Genomic DNA, 8,400 nt, shown 5'->3' with positions numbered 1-8,400 from the left:
CGCTCTATGATGGAGTGTCCAAGGGGAACCTAGCCCGGCTGACATCTTATAATGATTACTTGAGAGCGGAGGATTGCGAGCATGTCACGTGAATTTTGTGCTTCGGAACTGACTCCGCGACTGGTATGTCTAGGAGAGACGGAAAAAGTTGCAGAGCCCCGTGCCCCGTGCGTGCCAAACTTAGTAACCCTGTGCTTGTCTCTCAGAGTGGTTGTTACACTGTAAACCAACTGAACAAGTTTCTTGTTGTAGGACTTACAGTAGCAGCGCGTAATCGTCACCAATTGCTGCAAGGAAGAGGGATGTGCTGGTTGTCTCCTACAAAAGTGACAAGTACTCAACAGGCCCGGAACTCCGTGGCAGCCATGTTGGACGTGCCCGCAAAATTTCACAGGGCATTCCTTGTTCCAGCTACCAGCTTTTTTACGCGTAAGTCCAGTGTCAGCCAACCAATAGACAGTTTCTGCTTGTGGTATGAAGTGATGTATAGCTTAAGTCCCCAAAATAATCTTTTGATTGTTTTACACACACAAACACTACGGTGACCCGGCCTTTCTGTGCGGGGCTGGGAGATATATCAGTATTAACACGCGCCCGTGTGGCCGGCTAGATGCCCTTCGCTAGGGTGGGGGGGGGGGGGGGCAATTGACCCCACTGAGATCTCAGGAACTAAGAAAGCTAGATACACCAAATTGATAGAGTGTGTTGACCTGTACATGCACTTACTTACGTCAAAGTTTCAGGTTCCTGGGTCATGACCATCGGGTCGAAAAAGGTCAAAAGGATCAAATTACAGGTTGGCCTCCAAAGTGCCTCCAGAACCTAGATAACCGTTTCTAAGCAAAAGGTGACATTCTCATTCAAGGCCAGTGACGTTGTTTGACCTTTTGAAGGTCAAGGTGACGAAAATCATATAAGATTGCTTTGAGTTTTGCATTTGACTAAGCGACAAATATTACGCTAGGCAGTATGTTCCTAAAACAAAATGCTGACCTAGGTCATTTTAGATCAATGACCTCTCCTGACCCCTAAGACGTCCATGGAAGATGTATAAAACGGTTCCTGCTATCAATAGACACGAAATGAGCATCAGAAACTATCCCATACAGCGGGCCCCAGAGAAACAAAACAGGTTGGTTTTGACCTTGGCGTGACCTTCATGCCTGACCCTTATGTCAATGTAATTTGCTCATTCAACTGTTGTGTTGCCTAGAAAGCATCTCAGAGATGTATGGGTTTTGTCTAACGCTTCCGTTGTTGGATCAGATTAAAGGATTCCCTAGAAATTGCCTTCGCCGAAACCATGGCCTGAATTTGACCTGCCATAGATCAACGATCTTAGAAGGTACATCCAAATATTTGATGCCAAACGATTTGCTATTCAATGGTCTAGAGCCATGCAAAATTTTGCGCGGCTACGCCAGCGTCGTTCAGAAATAATTCCGGAAAAACCTTCGGGGGTCAATTTGACCCCCAGCCCGAGCGCGTGTTAACCACGTGTCAACACGCGCCTGGGTGGCCAGCTGGATACCCTTCGCTCGGTTGGCAGGGGGGCAATTTGGCCCCCCCCTGAGATCTCGGGAACTAAGAAAACCAGATACAAAAATTTACAGGGTGTATTGACCTGTACGTGAATCCACTTTCTCAAAGTTTGATGATCCTAGGTCATGACCTTTGGGTCAAATAAAGTCAAACAAGGTCAAATTCCAGGGGAGAAATTTGACCCCCACCCGAGGTGTGTTGAGGGTAGGCCAATCTCTCAATATGAAAGGAGGAGGGGGGAGAGTGCATGCAAATTGCTTGCGGCGTTCTGGCATGATGTCTAACGGTAATGCATGGTAGGAAGGGGCTTCAAGTATCTGAAATTAGTGTAGGAGCCCCAATCACTTCTGAAAAATTTGCATGGTCGATGTAGCGCTGCGCGATGGTAGTTACTGGCACGACATGTCCTAGCAGGACATATAATATGGAAACATGGCAGTTATTCGGCTTGTTTATGAACTATAGAAGGTAAAGATTCTTGATAAGTGAGGCATGCATCCGAGATGTTCCTCGTTGTGAGAGGGGGGGGGGGGGGGGGTTAACGGCTAATGCCATTTTCCCCAAATGAAACCACCCGGCGTCTTGGAACTTGTCTTGACTGGGAAGAAGGGGGGAGGGGTACAGCTCCCTGCTCCCCCTTTGTCCCAGTCCTGTACAACCAAACGATTTTGAATGTTATGGTCTGAAAGATGGACTGGTTTGCAATATTCGCCACTGCTCTTCCATGTGTTTAAATTATTTCGAAAATGTTATTCATGTTCCAACCGTCCATCAATAATAACTGAGCACACATCTTGGGCCGTGTGTTGTTTGCATGCTAATTCATAACCAAACTGACCTGACCTTCCCTGCATTGTTTGGTTGAATACAATGAATCACTTATCAGTCGTTCTAATCAATCATCAGCATTCTGAACGCAAGATTACATGAAATGAACCGTCATCTATGCCTGTCGGAGAAATTTTGGTGGGGCACGGGGGGATATGTTACAGCCCCCCCAAATTGAATGGTCTGAAATCACCCTAGGCTTACTCACGTGCTTAAGTTTCTTACATATGTTGTTGTCATTCAGGCACTAAGACAGAAATTATCAAATATTGTTGTCAGGGGCAATGAGAGTTCTCCCACGGCGGGGTGTTGTTTCTTCATTATCTCTTTTCAGTTAATGCCCGTGGAGTCAATGACAACTTTGCATAAAGTTTAAACGGAGATAGCCCACCTGCCTTGCCCCCACCCCAGGTTTCTCCACCCCTGATCGGTGTAATGCAAAATAATGATAGATATGTGGGTTGCCCCATTACGTACGCACGTGGCAAAAGCTCTGCATTGCTCCATGAAATACCATGACCTGAAAGGCAGTTGATTTGTAGTGAAGTGCAGTTATACATGTTCGCGTTCATATGCATGTGGAGGTATATGTATGCATTATCTGCTTTGCTTTTAATAACATTGTCTTAGATATAATTCTAAATCAAACTTGCTCAGTCTGCTAGCGTATCAAACTTGGATATAGTTCTAGGTTTGGGCATTCGTTTTGAATGCTAATGCATGTGCATTCCCATTTACTTTGATTCAAATGTCAACTTAATACCACCCTTGGCCAGTTTCTCAAAACATAAATGCGTATTGTTTTGGCGTGTATCGTAATTTTGTCGCGCTAATCGTATAATCCAATTCCTCAAATTAAAAATATACAGCCTCCAACTACAATCTGCGACACTCGTGTACTCGTAAATTACGTGCATCGTAATTTTTGTCATATAATCGTATAATCCAGTTTCTCAAAGCAAAAATATACAGCCCCCAACTACAATCTTCGACACTAAAAAAAATACAAAGAAAATGTTCTGTATACGACACAAGTGTACGAAGACAATCTTGCATGAGTTTCTCAAAGCCAAGAACTGACATACGACAGTCCTAAATTTTGACAAGTCCCTGACGAATTAAGCGATGCAATTACGCAAGCACTTGTGCCGTAGATTATCGTACTGACCTTAGGATTATTACTCGTTTCAAGACAAATTGCTGAAGTTGCAAGCCTTAAAAGCATGCACCAGATGCCAAAGGCAGAAGAGAGCATAGAACTTAAGTGTGAGCAAGACATACTGCCGTTCCAATCACTCAGAAAAGCCTTGGGTGGGACATGCCAGGACCAAAAGATACGGCAGAACTGAGTGGTCAAGAAGCTTTCTTTGCAAAAACATCAAAACGCATCTCATTTGAGAAAACTTGATGTGGCTATCACAGAGCTTGTCATGATTTTAATGCATTCATGTTCATGCAAGCCGCATCTCAGACATCTTCCAAGTGACATATGGGCAGTATCATTGCCTGCAGTGTCTACTCAGGTTGACAACAGAATGATGTACAATAAGTGTTAATGAAATCGCTTAACATGGCACAAAAAAATTACTATAGCAATCCCTGCTTACTTAATAAAGCAGCTGCATACAGTAGCCAGGTCTCAAAGCAAAAGTACAATCTTATGCTAAGTATTAATGGGTACTTTCGATTTTACAAACTACACATTAAGCCAGTTCCCCAAAACCGTCACGTGACCTTTGTCGTAGTTTGTACATTTGGCAGTGGCGTAGATCTATACGTCCCGTTGCCAGGACAACGACCACCATACTTTACATAACGCTGACAGCCATTAACGGATGTCCTATGTTTTGAGCATGCGTTACCTTAACCCAGACTGCCATCAATTAAGACGGAATAATGAACTGATTTTCACTTGTCTGGCTCGACATCAAACCACCCGCATTAGCTTGCGAATTTTGAGGTAAATTATGTCCAGCTGCGATTATGACGCTCTGGCTGAAAAGCAACGCTTATCAGTATATAAATCAAAGGGACAGGTGCCGATGGTGCAGTTAACGCGTCTGCTTACGGGGTTCGATTACCCGCGATGCTCGCGTTTCCGCCAGGGTGAAAGGCAGTTGAAGCTTTATAGCCTAAGCAGCGAGTGTGTCCTAAAACCCCGATGGCGACCATGAGCAAAGGAAGAGTACGATTGATAGCGTTCAGGAACAGAGAGAGTGGAGACAGCACCCTTTCCGCAAGGAATTTATGTGTTTACCTGCATACCTGCACCTGGGAATATGTGTTACCATTGCTCGTCGGCTCGCCTATGGCGGTGTGCATTCACCTCTTAGCAACGCCATTTAGTTGCGTCGATCGCTGCGCGTTTTTTTTTTTTGCCATCGACGCGCTGTGTTTGTAAGCCTGCGTGCTACGTAACAAACACAGCAACATGTGTTGTACATGCGTATGGTCTTGTGCAGGCTCATGCCGAACTAGGTGATGACTTTGGTGGCGGTGTTGTCCATAATTGATAAGCATAGGAAGCTCTGTTCTAGATAGATAAGTGATAAAATTCTATCTATCTATATATCTATTATATCTATCTATCTATCTAGATATATATTTTATCTATCTATCTATCTATATGTCTATTCTATCTATCTATCTATCTAGATATATATTTTATCTATCTATCTATCTAGATATCTATTCTATCTATCTACATGGATATCTAGATAGATAGAAGCTAGATAAGTGAAGGAAGCTATCTTCCATTTATCAGCTCCTTCGTTGTTCAGTTTTATTCCAAAATGTTCCACCCATGGAGGCCTTTTTTACAACCATTGTGGAAAAGATAATGTAGATGGCAAGTGCATAATGCCTGTGCTTACTAAGCATATATTGGACATTCAAGGTGGAATGGTCAGATCTCAGCCTTCAGTGCTTAAGGGAACATGCGAAGAAAACATGAACTGTCATTGAACACCAAAGAAGGGCCATTTATGGATGTAATCATAAGCAGCCTTCTGTACCTGTCCTTGGGAGCTGGCTGGTTCTACATGACTGATGGTTGGAAATAGGTTTCTATTATATGTTTGTCTGCAGGCTAGCTGCTGCGGTATGATGCAGTGATGCACAAAATGCATGCAGCTGTGCTATTGAAATGAAGCCAGTTTTGGGATAGAATTCTCGTCATGCTAAGCTGTTTTAGTAACGTTTATTGCATACCATAACTTTTTACCCAGGGTAGGCACTGCAGGCAATGACGCTGCCCATATATCACTTTGAAAGTATCTGGAATGCAGCTTGTATGAACATAGAAAGTATTGCGTTCATGGCAAGTAATGTGATAGCCACACGAATTTCTCTCAACTGAGATTTATTTTGATGCTCTTACAAAGGAAGCTTCTCGACTAGACCGTTTCGCCTTAGCTTTTGGTCTTTGCATGCCTCACCCGAGGCTTCTTGCCTGAAAGACTGAAACACTCACCATTACTTGCTCACGCTTAAGTTATATGCGCTTTTATGCTTTTTGCAGCTGTTACATGTTGTTCAGGGTTGCCACTTCAACAACTTGTCTTTCACTGAGTGACAATCCTAAGGTCAGTGTTATAATCAAGGACATAAATGCTTGCGTTGATTGTGTTGTCAAATTCATCAATAACTTATCAAAATTAAGCTGTGCCGCACAGTAATTTTTGGCTTGGAGAAACCCATGCAAGATTGTTTGCGTATATTTGTATCGCAAATTGTTCATTTTCTGTGTACTTTTTGGGTGTCGTAGATCGCAGTGATAGGTTATGTATATACGTTTTGCTTAGAGCAACTGGATTAAACAATTGTACGCCACAAATGTACCATTTACACCCGAATTCTACGAATTTATGTCTTGACAAACTGACTACAGCGTGTGCAATACTACAAAATAAGACAGCAGCTAGCTGACATACAAACATACAATAGGAACCTGCTTCCAGTGATCAGTCATAGAGAAGAAGCCTGTTCCTAATGACCAGTATATCAGGATGCTTATGATTGAATCAGCGAACGCCCTATTCCACAGTGCTCAATGGCAGCTCATGTTTGCTTCACATGTTCTCTTAAGCGTTGAAAGCTGAGATCTGACCATTCCACTACGAATGCCCAACATATGCTTAGTAAGCACATGCATTATGCACTTACTATTTACACTGTCTTGTTAACAATAGCCGTGAAAAAGCGTCGATGGGTGGAACATTTTAGGATGAAACTGAGCAACGAAGGAGCTTATAAATGGAAGATAGCTTCCTTCAGTTAACATCAATTGTGGACAACATCACCACTGAAGTCAGCACCTAGTTCGGCATGAACCTGCACAAGATCATGTACATGTACAACATGTGTTGCTGTGTTTATTACGTAGCACGTAGACTTACAAACACAGCGTGCCGATGGCAAAAAAAAAACGCGCAGCGGTCGACGCAAATAAATGGTGTTGCTAAGAGGTGGGTGCACACCACCATAGGCGAATCGAAGGGCAATGATACCACACAAATTCCTTGCGGATAGGGTGCTGTCTCCACTCTCTCTGGTGTTCCTGAACACTTTCAATCGTGCCCTTCCCTTGTTCATGGTCGCCATCGGAGTTTTAGGACGCACTCGCTGCTTGAGCTATAAAGCTTCAACTGCCTCTCACCCTGGTAGAAACGCGGGCATCGCGGGCAATCGAACCCCGTAAGCCGACGCGTGAACAACTGCACCATCGGCACCTGTCCCTTTCATTTCATATGTTGATAAACGTTGCTTTTCAACCAAAGCGTTATAACTGTAGCTGGAGATAATTATCTCCAAATTGGTAAGGCAACGTGACCGGTTTGATGTCGCGCTGGACAAGTGGAAAGCTATGCAATATTTAGTCCTGATCAATAGCAGTCCGGGTTAAGATAGCGCATGCTGTAAACAAAATACATATGTTTATGACTCGGCATTATGTAAAGTATGGTGGTCGTTGTCCTGGCAACGGGACCCACAAATCTACGCCACTGCCAAATGCAAAAACTGCGACAAAGGTCATGTGACGGCTTTGAGGAACTGGCTTAATGTGTAGGTTGTAAAATCGAAAGTACGCTTCAATAATTGGCGTAAGACTATACTTTTGCTCAAAGAATCTGGCTACCGGTGGTAAAAATGTCTCGGGCTCACTTCGACCTGACCCAAGTCGAAGCAAGCTCGGGCATTTTTGAACACCAATCCAAAACTGCGCATTTGGCATCGTACAGGCCAATCTTGACCACACCAGCCTTATCTTACTAATGCATCGTCCATGGTCTCCTTGACGTCTAACTTTGTTTTGCTTGATGTCAATACAGAGGCGTACATCTGGGTACTTTAGATGCTATAAGTGAGGCTCAGCTCACCGGTGATGCCTTTCAAGATTTTGTATTTTGATCGGCTTAGTTTCCTATGTGTTAACTTATTTCAGTCAGCAAAGAGCAGCCTTTAGTTAGTCTTCAGTCACCCTGTCATTTAGTCCCCAGTATCATACAGTCGTAGTTTTTACCATGTCGTGGCAAAATGTATTTCGTCCAACTGCTGCTGTGTGCTCATGTCAGTGAGCAGTGTCTCCAGAACACTTGTGTAATTGTGTCTTGTGTGCATGCCGTTCCTTTCCAGTTTCCGTTCATTACGTTTTCATAAGCATCGATACGGATGTCAGTAGCTAAAGCAGCGCAGCACGGCACCAGGTCTTCAACTGCTGGAAAAGGAGAGTGCAGCAACGGGTCTGCCGCTACTGAAGGTAGAGAATACGTCGTCCTGGTATATCACTGCACGGGTGCCAGATGTGACACTTGAGGCAACCGCTGCTGGAGTCGATTGCACCTCCCGAGTCTGCTGCTGTTTGCCACCTGAGGTCGGTGGCGCAGGCAGGGGGCAAGGGGGCACGTCCCCACTGAGGTCCTGAGGGGTCCTGCGGACTCTTCGGGACAGGCGATCAACGGGCCGATATGAAGACCCGAGGTCGTGTTAGATAGGTCGTATTAGATAGGTCGTATTATATGGGTCGTATTA

Source organism: Pollicipes pollicipes, unplaced genomic scaffold (assembly GCF_011947565.3).
Source record: "Pollicipes pollicipes isolate AB1234 unplaced genomic scaffold, Ppol_2.1 Scaffold_5724;HRSCAF=6776_pilon_pilon_pilon, whole genome shotgun sequence".
NCBI classification, from domain to species: Eukaryota; Metazoa; Arthropoda; class Thecostraca; order Pollicipedomorpha; family Pollicipedidae; genus Pollicipes; species Pollicipes pollicipes.
Note: the sequence above shows the minus strand (reverse complement) of the source record.